This window comes from Schistocerca nitens, unplaced genomic scaffold, assembly GCF_023898315.1.
Source record: "Schistocerca nitens isolate TAMUIC-IGC-003100 unplaced genomic scaffold, iqSchNite1.1 HiC_scaffold_385, whole genome shotgun sequence".
Taxonomy (NCBI): Eukaryota; Metazoa; Arthropoda; class Insecta; order Orthoptera; family Acrididae; genus Schistocerca; species Schistocerca nitens.
The window spans coordinates 436166-452179 of NW_026045919.1; the positions used below are offsets into that span (position 1 = coordinate 436166).

Below are 16014 nucleotides of genomic sequence, written 5' to 3' on the forward strand. Positions count from 1 at the left end.
TACCGCTCTGCCGACTGAGCTATGCGGGCCCACGCACGAGCATTATCGTACAGCTGCGTGGTGTCCGAGTGATTCGCATGTCGTAATTGCTGGCTTATGGCTCCAATGGCGACTTCACCGACTTCCCACTGACGCACCGCTGACGCTACTTTTCTGTCGTCTTAAACGATGGACATACTTCCAAGCAGCTGCGAGATCATAAGAAAAGAAACGCTGCACCACTGCTTTTGCCGCACTCGAATGATTGAATTGCGATTCTTAAAAAGAAATGAATGTTCGCTCTGTCCAACACTTTCAAGCACATCTGTGTACTCACGATCTCAGCGACGGCTTTCTGCAGTCCCAGCGTCAGTGCGAGGTCAACCGATAACCACAGTAAGAAGCGGTCGTCGCGAAACTCAGTATTCTTAAACGGAAATTTTCGTCTTGTTGAGAATGGCGTCACTGGTTTGCACCCGCATTCGCCCACGCATGTCACGTGTGTGCGAAAATTTTTGCTCCTCTTTACACAAAATCGCACGCAGCCGGTAGGACTCGAACCTACGCTCCCAGAGAGAATCTGATTTCGAGTCAGACGCCTTAACCACTCGGCCACGACTGCCGCTAGCGCGGGTTCTGCCGACACATGCAACTGCTAACGTTTCAAGCACTGTGGTGTCAGAAGACGGCGTAGCTGCATTATTTTCCGTAGCGTTTCCACCGCTACCAGACGAATCGCTACCAAAGTATTAAAATTTCCGCCGACACAGGGACTTGAACCCTGGACCCTTAGGTTAAAAAGCCCTATGCTCCACCGACTGAGCTGTCCGGGCTCGCACGAGGCTGCGAAACCCCCCACGATACATTCACTCATGTCCTTTACTGTTGTGCAATCGCTGCATGGAGCAGTTACTAATAAAACGTCGCCTGAATGCTGTCTACAGACTTATCGCGCTAAGCTCGTAACACACTATCGAAGACTGCTGACACACGATGCAACAACAAATTACAGCAGTCGTTACGGCTCATACGTTGGAGCAGAGAATTTACGTGTTTAGTCGACCCTCACTGGCCAGTTGGAAAATTCACAAGAATTTCGAATGCAATGTTTCCCACGTTTTCGCTCATTTCACGGTTCCGTTGAAGACCTTCTTCACCACCTGACAGAAAAAGGAAACGCAGTCGGTAGGACTTTTTTGATTCTTTTGCTTCTAAGGGAGTTAGTTGTCTAGTGAGTTCCTCTTATGGCATGCACTAGGCAACCAGAACAGCTACAGGAGAGAGTCATTTTTGTTGTCAGCGGTAGTTGCATTATCGCAAACGCAGAGCAATTCCATGGGCGTCGCATCAAAATGAATACGTGCCGAAACCCGGGATCGAACCAGGGACCTTTAGATCTTCAGTCTAACGCTCTCCCAACTGAGCTATGCTGTTTGCATGTGTTCGTGAACTCTGTCTCGTTGCCACTTTCACAGTCACCTTCGTCTGATAAGACACAGGGACGCTGAAAGGCGAGCATCCGATGCAGCGAAGTTCCACACACATTTCTTCTGCTTCCATCATCGTTAAAAGCAAACATGTCGACTCGATTCGTGTAATATTGACTTCGCTGAATTCACGTGACGCCACGCTGGCGCTAGAAAACCCGTGCTATATCGATGCCAGGGGCAACTCGTGTGCAGCGAACGAGACACAAGGAGGAGTGAGCCTCTCCACCGTATAAGAGGCAGTACCTAGCAGATACACGCGGTAAAACATTCGACTTGCGTTAGCTCATGAATGGCTACACGTCATCGTCTGCAAGCTAAAATGGACACGTCTGCACTGCCCAGTGAGGCGACACTTGTACTAACACCTGGTGGGCGGCTGTGAGACGGGGAGATGAGCTGCGGCTTCTGGGCGCGACTGTAACGCTGCGCCATGGATCAAATAACACTGCACATTGCTGGTGACCCACGTGTTTAGTAGTGACGCAACTGAACGTTCATCTTGTGAGAGCGAGAAAATTTTCGCAGTCGGCAGGACTCGAACCTACGCTCCCAGAGGGAATCTGATTTCAAGTCAGACGCCTTAACCACTCGGCCACGACTGCTGGTGGCGGAAATGTCTCCCGACAACGGAAACTGCCATCTTTAGAAGCAATCTGATGGCAGAAAGCGGCGTGGCCTCACTCATTTCTGTAAGGTTTCCATTGGCCGTTTCCAAAATGTAATAATTTTCGCCCAGACAGGGACTTGAACCCAGGACCATTTGATTGAAAACCTACCGCTCTGCCGACTGAGCTATGCGGGCCCACGCACGAGCATTATCGTACAGCTGCGTGGTGTCCGAGTGATTCGCATGTCGTAATTGCTGGCTTATGGCTCCAATGGCGACTTCACCGACTTCCCACTGACGCACCGCTGACGCTACTTTTCTGTCGTCTTAAACGATGGACATACTTCCAAGCAGCTGCGAGATCATAAGAAAAGAAACGCTGCACCACTGCTTTTGCCGCACTCGAATGATTGAATTGCGATTCTTAAAAAGAAATGAATGTTCGCTCTGTCCAACACTTTCAAGCACATCTGTGTACTCACGATCTCAGCGACGGCTTTCTGCAGTCCCAGCGTCAGTGCGAGGTCAACCGATAACCACAGTAAGAAGCGGTCGTCGCGAAACTCAGTATTCTTAAACGGAAATTTTCGTCTTGTTGAGAATGGCGTCACTGGTTTGCACCCGCATTCGCCCACGCATGTCACGTGTGTGCGAAAATTTTTGCTCCTCTTTACACAAAATCGCACGCAGCCGGTAGGACTCGAACCTACGCTCCCAGAGAGAATCTGATTTCGAGTCAGACGCCTTAACCACTCGGCCACGACTGCCGCTAGCGCGGGTTCTGCCGACACATGCAACTGCTAACGTTTCAAGCACTGTGGTGTCAGAAGACGGCGTAGCTGCATTATTTTCCGTAGCGTTTCCACCGCTACCAGACGAATCGCTACCAAAGTATTAAAATTTCCGCCGACACAGGGACTTGAACCCTGGACCCTTAGGTTAAAAAGCCCTATGCTCCACCGACTGAGCTGTCCGGGCTCGCACGAGGCTGCGAAACCCCCCACGATACATTCACTCATGTCCTTTACTGTTGTGCAATCGCTGCATGGAGCAGTTACTAATAAAACGTCGCCTGAATGCTGTCTACAGACTTATCGCGCTAAGCTCGTAACACACTATCGAAGACTGCTGACACACGATGCAACAACAAATTACAGCAGTCGTTACGGCTCATACGTTGGAGCAGAGAATTTACGTGTTTAGTCGACCCTCACTGGCCAGTTGGAAAATTCACAAGAATTTCGAATGCAATGTTTCCCACGTTTTCGCTCATTTCACGGTTCCGTTGAAGACCTTCTTCACCACCTGACAGAAAAAGGAAACGCAGTCGGTAGGACTTTTTTGATTCTTTTGCTTCTAAGGGAGTTAGTTGTCTAGTGAGTTCCTCTTATGGCATGCACTAGGCAACCAGAACAGCTACAGGAGAGAGTCATTTTTGTTGTCAGCGGTAGTTGCATTATCGCAAACGCAGAGCAATTCCATGGGCGTCGCATCAAAATGAATACGTGCCGAAACCCGGGATCGAACCAGGGACCTTTAGATCTTCAGTCTAACGCTCTCCCAACTGAGCTATTTCGGCTGACGCTGAGGTTTGCTGTTTGCATGTGTTCGTGAACTCTGTCTCGTTGCCACTTTCACAGTCACCTTCGTCTGATAAGACACAGGGACGCTGAAAGGCGAGCATCCGATGCAGCGAAGTTCCACACACATTTCTTCTGCTTCCATCATCGTTAAAAGCAAACATGTCGACTCGATTCGTGTAATATTGACTTCGCTGAATTCACGTGACGCCACGCTGGCGCTAGAAAACCCGTGCTATATCGATGCCAGGGGCAACTCGTGTGCAGCGAACGAGACACAAGGAGGAGTGAGCCTCTCCACCGTATAAGAGGCAGTACCTAGCAGATACACGCGGTAAAACATTCGACTTGCGTTAGCTCATGAATGGCTACACGTCATCGTCTGCAAGCTAAAATGGACACGTCTGCACTGCCCAGTGAGGCGACACTTGTACTAACACCTGGTGGGCGGCTGTGAGACGGGGAGATGAGCTGCGGCTTCTGGGCGCGACTGTAACGCTGCGCCATGGATCAAATAACACTGCACATTGCTGGTGACCCACGTGTTTAGTAGTGACGCAACTGAACGTTCATCTTGTGAGAGCGAGAAAATTTTCGCAGTCGGCAGGACTCGAACCTACGCTCCCAGAGGGAATCTGATTTCAAGTCAGACGCCTTAACCACTCGGCCACGACTGCTGGTGGCGGAAATGTCTCCCGACAACGGAAACTGCCATCTTTAGAAGCAATCTGATGGCAGAAAGCGGCGTGGCCTCACTCATTTCTGTAAGGTTTCCATTGGCCGTTTCCAAAATGTAATAATTTTCGCCCAGACAGGGACTTGAACCCAGGACCATTTGATTGAAAACCTACCGCTCTGCCGACTGAGCTATGCGGGCCCACGCACGAGCATTATCGTACAGCTGCGTGGTGTCCGAGTGATTCGCATGTCGTAATTGCTGGCTTATGGCTCCAATGGCGACTTCACCGACTTCCCACTGACGCACCGCTGACGCTACTTTTCTGTCGTCTTAAACGATGGACATACTTCCAAGCAGCTGCGAGATCATAAGAAAAGAAACGCTGCACCACTGCTTTTGCCGCACTCGAATGATTGAATTGCGATTCTTAAAAAGAAATGAATGTTCGCTCTGTCCAACACTTTCAAGCACATCTGTGTACTCACGATCTCAGCGACGGCTTTCTGCAGTCCCAGCGTCAGTGCGAGGTCAACCGATAACCACAGTAAGAAGCGGTCGTCGCGAAACTCAGTATTCTTAAACGGAAATTTTCGTCTTGTTGAGAATGGCGTCACTGGTTTGCACCCGCATTCGCCCACGCATGTCACGTGTGTGCGAAAATTTTTGCTCCTCTTTACACAAAATCGCACGCAGCCGGTAGGACTCGAACCTACGCTCCCAGAGAGAATCTGATTTCGAGTCAGACGCCTTAACCACTCGGCCACGACTGCCGCTAGCGCGGGTTCTGCCGACACATGCAACTGCTAACGTTTCAAGCACTGTGGTGTCAGAAGACGGCGTAGCTGCATTATTTTCCGTAGCGTTTCCACCGCTACCAGACGAATCGCTACCAAAGTATTAAAATTTCCGCCGACACAGGGACTTGAACCCTGGACCCTTAGGTTAAAAAGCCCTATGCTCCACCGACTGAGCTGTCCGGGCTCGCACGAGGCTGCGAAACCCCCCACGATACATTCACTCATGTCCTTTACTGTTGTGCAATCGCTGCATGGAGCAGTTACTAATAAAACGTCGCCTGAATGCTGTCTACAGACTTATCGCGCTAAGCTCGTAACACACTATCGAAGACTGCTGACACACGATGCAACAACAAATTACAGCAGTCGTTACGGCTCATACGTTGGAGCAGAGAATTTACGTGTTTAGTCGACCCTCACTGGCCAGTTGGAAAATTCACAAGAATTTCGAATGCAATGTTTCCCACGTTTTCGCTCATTTCACGGTTCCGTTGAAGACCTTCTTCACCACCTGACAGAAAAAGGAAACGCAGTCGGTAGGACTTTTTTGATTCTTTTGCTTCTAAGGGAGTTAGTTGTCTAGTGAGTTCCTCTTATGGCATGCACTAGGCAACCAGAACAGCTACAGGAGAGAGTCATTTTTGTTGTCAGCGGTAGTTGCATTATCGCAAACGCAGAGCAATTCCATGGGCGTCGCATCAAAATGAATACGTGCCGAAACCCGGGATCGAACCAGGGACCTTTAGATCTTCAGTCTAACGCTCTCCCAACTGAGCTATTTCGGCTGACGCTGAGGTTTGCTGTTTGCATGTGTTCGTGAACTCTGTCTCGTTGCCACTTTCACAGTCACCTTCGTCTGATAAGACACAGGGACGCTGAAAGGCGAGCATCCGATGCAGCGAAGTTCCACACACATTTCTTCTGCTTCCATCATCGTTAAAAGCAAACATGTCGACTCGATTCGTGTAATATTGACTTCGCTGAATTCACGTGACGCCACGCTGGCGCTAGAAAACCCGTGCTATATCGATGCCAGGGGCAACTCGTGTGCAGCGAACGAGACACAAGGAGGAGTGAGCCTCTCCACCGTATAAGAGGCAGTACCTAGCAGATACACGCGGTAAAACATTCGACTTGCGTTAGCTCATGAATGGCTACACGTCATCGTCTGCAAGCTAAAATGGACACGTCTGCACTGCCCAGTGAGGCGACACTTGTACTAACACCTGGTGGGCGGCTGTGAGACGGGGAGATGAGCTGCGGCTTCTGGGCGCGACTGTAACGCTGCGCCATGGATCAAATAACACTGCACATTGCTGGTGACCCACGTGTTTAGTAGTGACGCAACTGAACGTTCATCTTGTGAGAGCGAGAAAATTTTCGCAGTCGGCAGGACTCGAACCTACGCTCCCAGAGGGAATCTGATTTCAAGTCAGACGCCTTAACCACTCGGCCACGACTGCTGGTGGCGGAAATGTCTCCCGACAACGGAAACTGCCATCTTTAGAAGCAATCTGATGGCAGAAAGCGGCGTGGCCTCACTCATTTCTGTAAGGTTTCCATTGGCCGTTTCCAAAATGTAATAATTTTCGCCCAGACAGGGACTTGAACCCAGGACCATTTGATTGAAAACCTACCGCTCTGCCGACTGAGCTATGCGGGCCCACGCACGAGCATTATCGTACAGCTGCGTGGTGTCCGAGTGATTCGCATGTCGTAATTGCTGGCTTATGGCTCCAATGGCGACTTCACCGACTTCCCACTGACGCACCGCTGACGCTACTTTTCTGTCGTCTTAAACGGTGGACATACTTCCAAGCAGCTGCGAGATCATAAGAAAAGAAACGCTGCACCACTGCTTTTGCCGCACTCGAATGATTGAATTGCGATTCTTAAAAAGAAATGAATGTTCGCTCTGTCCAACACTTTCAAGCACATCTGTGTACTCACGATCTCAGCGACGGCTTTCTGCAGTCCCAGCGTCAGTGCGAGGTCAACCGATAACCACAGTAAGAAGCGGTCGTCGCGAAACTCAGTATTCTTAAACGGAAATTTTCGTCTTGTTGAGAATGGCGTCACTGGTTTGCACCCGCATTCGCCCACGCATGTCACGTGTGTGCGAAAATTTTTGCTCCTCTTTACACAAAATCGCACGCAGCCGGTAGGACTCGAACCTACGCTCCCAGAGAGAATCTGATTTCGAGTCAGACGCCTTAACCACTCGGCCACGAGTGCCGCTAGCGCGGGTTCTGCTGACACATGCAACTGCTAACGTTTCAAGCACTGTGGTGTCAGAAGACGGCGTAGCTGCATTATTTTCCGTAGCGTTTCCACCGCTACCAGACGAATCGCTACCAAAGTATTAAAATTTCCGCCGACACAGGGACTTGAACCCTGGACCCTTAGGTTAAAAAGCCCTATGCTCCACCGACTGAGCTGTCCGGGCTCGCACGAGGCTGCGAAACCCCCCACGATACATTCACTCATGTCCTTTACTGTTGTGCAATCGCTGCATGGAGCAGTTACTAATAAAACGTCGCCTGAATGCTGTCTACAGACTTATCGCGCTAAGCTCGTAACACACTATCGAAGACTGCTGACACACGATGCAACAACAAATTACAGCAGTCGTTACGGCTCATACGTTGGAGCAGAGAATTTACGTGTTTAGTCGACCCTCACTGGCCAGTTGGAAAATTCACAAGAATTTCGAATGCAATGTTTCCCACGTTTTCGCTCATTTCACGGTTCCGTTGAAGACCTTCTTCACCACCTGACAGAAAAAGGAAACGCAGTCGGTAGGACTTTTTTGATTCTTTTGCTTCTAAGGGAGTTAGTTGTCTAGTGAGTTCCTCTTATGGCATGCACTAGGCAACCAGAACAGCTACAGGAGAGAGTCATTTTTGTTGTCAGCGGTAGTTGCATTATCGCAAACGCAGAGCAATTCCATGGGCGTCGCATCAAAATGAATACGTGCCGAAACCCGGGATCGAACCAGGGACCTTTAGATCTTCAGTCTAACGCTCTCCCAACTGAGCTATTTCGGCTGACGCTGAGGTTTGCTGTTTGCATGTGTTCGTGAACTCTGTCTCGTTGCCACTTTCACAGTCACCTTCGTCTGATAAGACACAGGGACGCTGAAAGGCGAGCATCCGATGCAGCGAAGTTCCACACACATTTCTTCTGCTTCCATCATCGTTAAAAGCAAACATGTCGACTCGATTCGTGTAATATTGACTTCGCTGAATTCACGTGACGCCACGCTGGCGCTAGAAAACCCGTGCTATATCGATGCCAGGGGCAACTCGTGTGCAGCGAACGAGACACAAGGAGGAGTGAGCCTCTCCACCGTATAAGAGGCAGTACCTAGCAGATACACGCGGTAAAACATTCGACTTGCGTTAGCTCATGAATGGCTACACGTCATCGTCTGCAAGCTAAAATGGACACGTCTGCACTGCCCAGTGAGGCGACACTTGTACTAACACCTGGTGGGCGGCTGTGAGACGGGGAGATGAGCTGCGGCTTCTGGGCGCGACTGTAACGCTGCGCCATGGATCAAATAACACTGCACATTGCTGGTGACCCACGTGTTTAGTAGTGACGCAACTGAACGTTCATCTTGTGAGAGCGAGAAAATTTTCGCAGTCGGCAGGACTCGAACCTACGCTCCCAGAGGGAATCTGATTTCAAGTCAGACGCCTTAACCACTCGGCCACGACTGCTGGTGGCGGAAATGTCTCCCGACAACGGAAACTGCCATCTTTAGAAGCAATCTGATGGCAGAAAGCGGCGTGGCCTCACTCATTTCTGTAAGGTTTCCATTGGCCGTTTCCAAAATGTAATAATTTTCGCCCAGACAGGGACTTGAACCCAGGACCATTTGATTGAAAACCTACCGCTCTGCCGACTGAGCTATGCGGGCCCACGCACGAGCATTATCGTACAGCTGCGTGGTGTCCGAGTGATTCGCATGTCGTAATTGCTGGCTTATGGCTCCAATGGCGACTTCACCGACTTCCCACTGACGCACCGCTGACGCTACTTTTCTGTCGTCTTAAACGGTGGACATACTTCCAAGCAGCTGCGAGATCATAAGAAAAGAAACGCTGCACCACTGCTTTTGCCGCACTCGAATGATTGAATTGCGATTCTTAAAAAGAAATGAATGTTCGCTCTGTCCAACACTTTCAAGCACATCTGTGTACTCACGATCTCAGCGACGGCTTTCTGCAGTCCCAGCGTCAGTGCGAGGTCAACCGATAACCACAGTAAGAAGCGGTCGTCGCGAAACTCAGTATTCTTAAACGGAAATTTTCGTCTTGTTGAGAATGGCGTCACTGGTTTGCACCCGCATTCGCCCACGCATGTCACGTGTGTGCGAAAATTTTTGCTCCTCTTTACACAAAATCGCACGCAGCCGGTAGGACTCGAACCTACGCTCCCAGAGAGAATCTGATTTCGAGTCAGACGCCTTAACCACTCGGCCACGACTGCCGCTAGCGCGGGTTCTGCTGACACATGCAACTGCTAACGTTTCAAGCACTGTGGTGTCAGAAGACGGCGTAGCTGCATTATTTTCCGTAGCGTTTCCACCGCTACCAGACGAATCGCTACCAAAGTATTAAAATTTCCGCCGACACAGGGACTTGAACCCTGGACCCTTAGGTTAAAAAGCCCTATGCTCCACCGACTGAGCTGTCCGGGCTCGCACGAGGCTGCGAAACCCCCCACGATACATTCACTCATGTCCTTTACTGTTGTGCAATCGCTGCATGGAGCAGTTACTAATAAAACGTCGCCTGAATGCTGTCTACAGACTTATCGCGCTAAGCTCGTAACACACTATCGAAGACTGCTGACACACGATGCAACAACAAATTACAGCAGTCGTTACGGCTCATACGTTGGAGCAGAGAATTTACGTGTTTAGTCGACCCTCACTGGCCAGTTGGAAAATTCACAAGAATTTCGAATGCAATGTTTCCCACGTTTTCGCTCATTTCACGGTTCCGTTGAAGACCTTCTTCACCACCTGACAGAAAAAGGAAACGCAGTCGGTAGGACTTTTTTGATTCTTTTGCTTCTAAGGGAGTTAGTTGTCTAGTGAGTTCCTCTTATGGCATGCACTAGGCAACCAGAACAGCTACAGGAGAGAGTCATTTTTGTTGTCAGCGGTAGTTGCATTATCGCAAACGCAGAGCAATTCCATGGGCGTCGCATCAAAATGAATACGTGCCGAAACCCGGGATCGAACCAGGGACCTTTAGATCTTCAGTCTAACGCTCTCCCAACTGAGCTATTTCGGCTGACGCTGAGGTTTGCTGTTTGCATGTGTTCGTGAACTCTGTCTCGTTGCCACTTTCACAGTCACCTTCGTCTGATAAGACACAGGGACGCTGAAAGGCGAGCATCCGATGCAGCGAAGTTCCACACACATTTCTTCTGCTTCCATCATCGTTAAAAGCAAACATGTCGACTCGATTCGTGTAATATTGACTTCGCTGAATTCACGTGACGCCACGCTGGCGCTAGAAAACCCGTGCTATATCGATGCCAGGGGCAACTCGTGTGCAGCGAACGAGACACAAGGAGGAGTGAGCCTCTCCACCGTATAAGAGGCAGTACCTAGCAGATACACGCGGTAAAACATTCGACTTGCGTTAGCTCATGAATGGCTACACGTCATCGTCTGCAAGCTAAAATGGACACGTCTGCACTGCCCAGTGAGGCGACACTTGTACTAACACCTGGTGGGCGGCTGTGAGACGGGGAGATGAGCTGCGGCTTCTGGGCGCGACTGTAACGCTGCGCCATGGATCAAATAACACTGCACATTGCTGGTGACCCACGTGTTTAGTAGTGACGCAACTGAACGTTCATCTTGTGAGAGCGAGAAAATTTTCGCAGTCGGCAGGACTCGAACCTACGCTCCCAGAGGGAATCTGATTTCAAATCAGACGCCTTAACCACTCGGCCACGACTGCTGGTGGCGGAAATGTCTCCCGACAACGGAAACTGCCATCTTTAGAAGCAATCTGATGGCAGAAAGCGGCGTGGCCTCACTCATTTCTGTAAGGTTTCCATTGGCCGTTTCCAAAATGTAATAATTTTCGCCCAGACAGGGACTTGAACCCAGGACCATTTGATTGAAAACCTACCGCTCTGCCGACTGAGCTATGCGGGCCCACGCACGAGCATTATCGTACAGCTGCGTGGTGTCCGAGTGATTCGCATGTCGTAATTGCTGGCTTATGGCTCCAATGGCGACTTCACCGACTTCCCACTGACGCACCGCTGACGCTACTTTTCTGTCGTCTTAAACGATGGACATACTTCCAAGCAGCTGCGAGATCATAAGAAAAGAAACGCTGCACCACTGCTTTTGCCGCACTCGAATGATTGAATTGCGATTCTTAAAAAGAAATGAATGTTCGCTCTGTCCAACACTTTCAAGCACATCTGTGTACTCACGATCTCAGCGACGGCTTTCTGCAGTCCCAGCGTCAGTGCGAGGTCAACCGATAACCACAGTAAGAAGCGGTCGTCGCGAAACTCAGTATTCTTAAACGGAAATTTTCGTCTTGTTGAGAATGGCGTCACTGGTTTGCACCCGCATTCGCCCACGCATGTCACGTGTGTGCGAAAATTTTTGCTCCTCTTTACACAAAATCGCACGCAGCCGGTAGGACTCGAACCTACGCTCCCAGAGAGAATCTGATTTCGAGTCAGACGCCTTAACCACTCGGCCACGACTGCCGCTAGCGCGGGTTCTGCTGACACATGCAACTGCTAACGTTTCAAGCACTGTGGTGTCAGAAGACGGCGTAGCTGCATTATTTTCCGTAGCGTTTCCACCGCTACCAGACGAATCGCTACCAAAGTATTAAAATTTCCGCCGACACAGGGACTTGAACCCTGGACCCTTAGGTTAAAAAGCCCTATGCTCCACCGACTGAGCTGTCCGGGCTCGCACGAGGCTGCGAAACCCCCCACGATACATTCACTCATGTCCTTTACTGTTGTGCAATCGCTGCATGGAGCAGTTACTAATAAAACGTCGCCTGAATGCTGTCTACAGACTTATCGCGCTAAGCTCGTAACACACTATCGAAGACTGCTGACACACGATGCAACAACAAATTACAGCAGTCGTTACGGCTCATACGTTGGAGCAGAGAATTTACGTGTTTAGTCGACCCTCACTGGCCAGTTGGAAAATTCACAAGAATTTCGAATGCAATGTTTCCCACGTTTTCGCTCATTTCACGGTTCCGTTGAAGACCTTCTTCACCACCTGACAGAAAAAGGAAACGCAGTCGGTAGGACTTTTTTGATTCTTTTGCTTCTAAGGGAGTTAGTTGTCTAGTGAGTTCCTCTTATGGCATGCACTAGGCAACCAGAACAGCTACAGGAGAGAGTCATTTTTGTTGTCAGCGGTAGTTGCATTATCGCAAACGCAGAGCAATTCCATGGGCGTCGCATCAAAATGAATACGTGCCGAAACCCGGGATCGAACCAGGGACCTTTAGATCTTCAGTCTAACGCTCTCCCAACTGAGCTATTTCGGCTGACGCTGAGGTTTGCTGTTTGCATGTGTTCGTGAACTCTGTCTCGTTGCCACTTTCACAGTCACCTTCGTCTGATAAGACACAGGGACGCTGAAAGGCGAGCATCCGATGCAGCGAAGTTCCACACACATTTCTTCTGCTTCCATCATCGTTAAAAGCAAACATGTCGACTCGATTCGTGTAATATTGACTTCGCTGAATTCACGTGACGCCACGCTGGCGCTAGAAAACCCGTGCTATATCGATGCCAGGGGCAACTCGTGTGCAGCGAACGAGACACAAGGAGGAGTGAGCCTCTCCACCGTATAAGAGGCAGTACCTAGCAGATACACGCGGTAAAACATTCGACTTGCGTTAGCTCATGAATGGCTACACGTCATCGTCTGCAAGCTAAAATGGACACGTCTGCACTGCCCAGTGAGGCGACACTTGTACTAACACCTGGTGGGCGGCTGTGAGACGGGGAGATGAGCTGCGGCTTCTGGGCGCGACTGTAACGCTGCGCCATGGATCAAATAACACTGCACATTGCTGGTGACCCACGTGTTTAGTAGTGACGCAACTGAACGTTCATCTTGTGAGAGCGAGAAAATTTTCGCAGTCGGCAGGACTCGAACCTACGCTCCCAGAGGGAATCTGATTTCAAATCAGACGCCTTAACCACTCGGCCACGACTGCTGGTGGCGGAAATGTCTCCCGACAACGGAAACTGCCATCTTTAGAAGCAATCTGATGGCAGAAAGCGGCGTGGCCTCACTCATTTCTGTAAGGTTTCCATTGGCCGTTTCCAAAATGTAATAATTTTCGCCCAGACAGGGACTTGAACCCAGGACCATTTGATTGAAAACCTACCGCTCTGCCGACTGAGCTATGCGGGCCCACGCACGAGCATTATCGTACAGCTGCGTGGTGTCCGAGTGATTCGCATGTCGTAATTGCTGGCTTATGGCTCCAATGGCGACTTCACCGACTTCCCACTGACGCACCGCTGACGCTACTTTTCTGTCGTCTTAAACGATGGACATACTTCCAAGCAGCTGCGAGATCATAAGAAAAGAAACGCTGCACCACTGCTTTTGCCGCACTCGAATGATTGAATTGCGATTCTTAAAAAGAAATGAATGTTCGCTCTGTCCAACACTTTCAAGCACATCTGTGTACTCACGATCTCAGCGACGGCTTTCTGCAGTCCCAGCGTCAGTGCGAGGTCAACCGATAACCACAGTAAGAAGCGGTCGTCGCGAAACTCAGTATTCTTAAACGGAAATTTTCGTCTTGTTGAGAATGGCGTCACTGGTTTGCACCCGCATTCGCCCACGCATGTCACGTGTGTGCGAAAATTTTTGCTCCTCTTTACACAAAATCGCACGCAGCCGGTAGGACTTTTTTTTTTTTTTTTATTTCACAAGACGTTTGTAAACCTTCCACGATACACAACTGCACATTGACTCATGTCCTTTACTGTTGTGCACTCGCTGCATGGAGCTGTAACTAATAAAACGTCGCCTGGATGCTGTCTACAAACTTATCGTGCTAAGCTCGTAACAGACTAATGAAGAATGCTGACACATGACGCAAGAACAAATTGCAGCAATCGTTACGTCTCATACGTTGGAGCAGAGGATTTACGTGTTCTGTCGACACTCACTGGGCAACTGGAAAATTCACAAGCATTTCGAATGCAATGTTTCCCACGTTTTCGCTCATTTCACGGTTCCGTTGGAGACGTTCTTCACGTCCTGACACAAAAAAGGGAACGCAATAGGTAGGACTTTTTTTTTATTTTCTTGCTTCCCAGGCATTTGCCTACTGTGTTCCTCTTATGGCATGCACTGGACAACCAGAACAGCTACAGGAGGGAGTCATTTTTGTTCTCGGCGGTAGTTACATTATCACAAACTCAGAGCAATTCCATTGGCGTCAGCTTCAAAACGAATGCATGCCGAAACCCGGGATCGAACCAGTGACCTTTAGATCTTCAGTCTAACGCTCTCCCAACTGAGCTATTTCGGCTGACGTTGAACGTCTCTGTTTTGCACGTCTTCGTTGACCTCTGCCCCGTCGCCAATTTCACAGTCATCTTCATCTGATAAGACACAGGGACGCTGAAAGGCGAGCAGCAGATGCAGTGAAGTACCACACACATTTCTTCTGCTTCCATCATCGTAACAAGCAAACACTTCGACTCGATTCATGTAATATTGACTTCGCTGACGCTAGAAAACCTGTGCTATATCGATGCCACGTGCAACTCGTGTGCAAAGAACGAGACACAAGAAGCAGTGAGCCTCTCCAGCGTGTGAGAGGCAGCATCTAGCAGATACACACGGTAAAACATTTGACTTGCGCTAGCTCATAAATTGCTACACGTCATCGTCTGCAAGCTAAAATGGACACATCTGCACTGCCCAGAGAGGTGACACTTGCACTGACACCTGGTGGACGGCTGTGAGACGGGGAGATGAGCTGTGGCTTCTGGGCGCGACTGTAGCGCTGCACCCTGCACATTGCTGGCGATCCACGTGTTTAGTGGAGACGCAACCGCTAGGATGCAGCTGAACGTCCTTCTTCTGAGAGCGAGAAAATTTTCGCAGTCGGCAGGACTTTTTTTTTTTTTTATTTTTTTTTATTTTTTTTTTTTATTTTTTTTTTTTTTCTTGATTTAATTAAGGTTTTTGTCGTCGTTGCTCCACGCAGACCATCCTGTAGTATCGAAATTTTCTGCTCCTTCTTCTTAAACAAAAAAAGAAAAAACGGACGCAGTCGGTAGGACATTTTTTTTTTTTTCGCAGTCGGCAGGACTTTTTTTTTTTTTGTTTAAAATTTTCGCAGTCGGCAGGACTTTTTTTTTGTTATTTTTTTTTCTTTTTTTTTTATTTTTTTTTTATTTTTATTTTTTTTTTACCAAAGATGCAACCAGAGCAACAGGCAGGCAGAGGCAAAGAGGGCAGGGGTCGAATGTCCCGAGGCCTGGCCAAAATGTCTCCCCCAGACCTGTCACCAAGTTGTCTCCTGAGTCTGTTGTAAGAGACTGGTTTTTTTTTTTTTTTTTGGTTTTTTGGGCTACTAGGATTTTTTTTTAATGTTGGTTTAAATTTGTTTTTTTTTAATTGGTTTTGCTTGGTTCTTTTTTTTTTATTTTATTTATTTATTAATTGCCGACTGGCGTGATGAAGAATGTGCAACAGAACATTGGAGCTCAGTGGCTGGAGAAAGAGGAAATAATATTTAGTGCCACAAAGGAAACGAAAATATCGCCTCAAAACTAAAGAAATGCAGTGTTTCCTGCTGGAAGAGAACGACAAGAAGCA

At 49.1% G+C, this 16014-nt stretch overlaps 19 non-coding genes across 19 annotated transcripts; all 19 read right to left on the reverse strand.

The window, feature by feature from the left end:
* Positions 1-519: 519 nt before the first annotated feature.
* On the reverse strand, positions 520-601 carry Trnas-cga (transfer RNA serine (anticodon CGA)). The gene has a single exon. It is a non-coding gene; the product is annotated as a tRNA-Ser (tRNA).
* Positions 602-1340: 739 nt separating this feature from the next.
* On the reverse strand, positions 1341-1409 carry Trnaf-gaa (transfer RNA phenylalanine (anticodon GAA)). The gene has a single exon. It is a non-coding gene; the product is annotated as a tRNA-Phe (tRNA).
* Positions 1410-1989: 580 nt separating this feature from the next.
* Positions 1990-2071, reverse strand: Trnas-uga (transfer RNA serine (anticodon UGA)). The gene has a single exon. It is a non-coding gene; the product is annotated as a tRNA-Ser (tRNA).
* A 690-nt stretch (positions 2072-2761) lies between these two features.
* On the reverse strand, positions 2762-2843 carry Trnas-cga (transfer RNA serine (anticodon CGA)). Its single transcript has one exon. It is a non-coding gene; the product is annotated as a tRNA-Ser (tRNA).
* A 739-nt stretch (positions 2844-3582) lies between these two features.
* Positions 3583-3655, reverse strand: Trnaf-gaa (transfer RNA phenylalanine (anticodon GAA)). The gene has a single exon. It is a non-coding gene; the product is annotated as a tRNA-Phe (tRNA).
* Positions 3656-4251: 596 nt separating this feature from the next.
* Positions 4252-4333, reverse strand: Trnas-uga (transfer RNA serine (anticodon UGA)). The gene has a single exon. It is a non-coding gene; the product is annotated as a tRNA-Ser (tRNA).
* A 690-nt stretch (positions 4334-5023) lies between these two features.
* On the reverse strand, positions 5024-5105 carry Trnas-cga (transfer RNA serine (anticodon CGA)). Its single transcript has one exon. It is a non-coding gene; the product is annotated as a tRNA-Ser (tRNA).
* Positions 5106-5844: 739 nt separating this feature from the next.
* Trnaf-gaa (transfer RNA phenylalanine (anticodon GAA)) lies at positions 5845-5917 on the reverse strand. Its single transcript has one exon. It is a non-coding gene; the product is annotated as a tRNA-Phe (tRNA).
* Positions 5918-6513: 596 nt separating this feature from the next.
* Positions 6514-6595, reverse strand: Trnas-uga (transfer RNA serine (anticodon UGA)). The gene has a single exon. It is a non-coding gene; the product is annotated as a tRNA-Ser (tRNA).
* Positions 6596-7285: 690 nt separating this feature from the next.
* Positions 7286-7367, reverse strand: Trnas-cga (transfer RNA serine (anticodon CGA)). Its single transcript has one exon. It is a non-coding gene; the product is annotated as a tRNA-Ser (tRNA).
* Positions 7368-8106: 739 nt separating this feature from the next.
* On the reverse strand, positions 8107-8179 carry Trnaf-gaa (transfer RNA phenylalanine (anticodon GAA)). The gene has a single exon. It is a non-coding gene; the product is annotated as a tRNA-Phe (tRNA).
* A 596-nt stretch (positions 8180-8775) lies between these two features.
* Positions 8776-8857, reverse strand: Trnas-uga (transfer RNA serine (anticodon UGA)). The gene has a single exon. It is a non-coding gene; the product is annotated as a tRNA-Ser (tRNA).
* A 690-nt stretch (positions 8858-9547) lies between these two features.
* Trnas-cga (transfer RNA serine (anticodon CGA)) lies at positions 9548-9629 on the reverse strand. The gene has a single exon. It is a non-coding gene; the product is annotated as a tRNA-Ser (tRNA).
* A 739-nt stretch (positions 9630-10368) lies between these two features.
* On the reverse strand, positions 10369-10441 carry Trnaf-gaa (transfer RNA phenylalanine (anticodon GAA)). Its single transcript has one exon. It is a non-coding gene; the product is annotated as a tRNA-Phe (tRNA).
* A 596-nt stretch (positions 10442-11037) lies between these two features.
* Trnas-uga (transfer RNA serine (anticodon UGA)) lies at positions 11038-11119 on the reverse strand. The gene has a single exon. It is a non-coding gene; the product is annotated as a tRNA-Ser (tRNA).
* Positions 11120-11809: 690 nt separating this feature from the next.
* Trnas-cga (transfer RNA serine (anticodon CGA)) lies at positions 11810-11891 on the reverse strand. Its single transcript has one exon. It is a non-coding gene; the product is annotated as a tRNA-Ser (tRNA).
* A 739-nt stretch (positions 11892-12630) lies between these two features.
* Trnaf-gaa (transfer RNA phenylalanine (anticodon GAA)) lies at positions 12631-12703 on the reverse strand. Its single transcript has one exon. It is a non-coding gene; the product is annotated as a tRNA-Phe (tRNA).
* Positions 12704-13299: 596 nt separating this feature from the next.
* Positions 13300-13381, reverse strand: Trnas-uga (transfer RNA serine (anticodon UGA)). Its single transcript has one exon. It is a non-coding gene; the product is annotated as a tRNA-Ser (tRNA).
* A 1262-nt stretch (positions 13382-14643) lies between these two features.
* Trnaf-gaa (transfer RNA phenylalanine (anticodon GAA)) lies at positions 14644-14716 on the reverse strand. The gene has a single exon. It is a non-coding gene; the product is annotated as a tRNA-Phe (tRNA).
* Positions 14717-16014: the final 1298 nt, after the last annotated feature.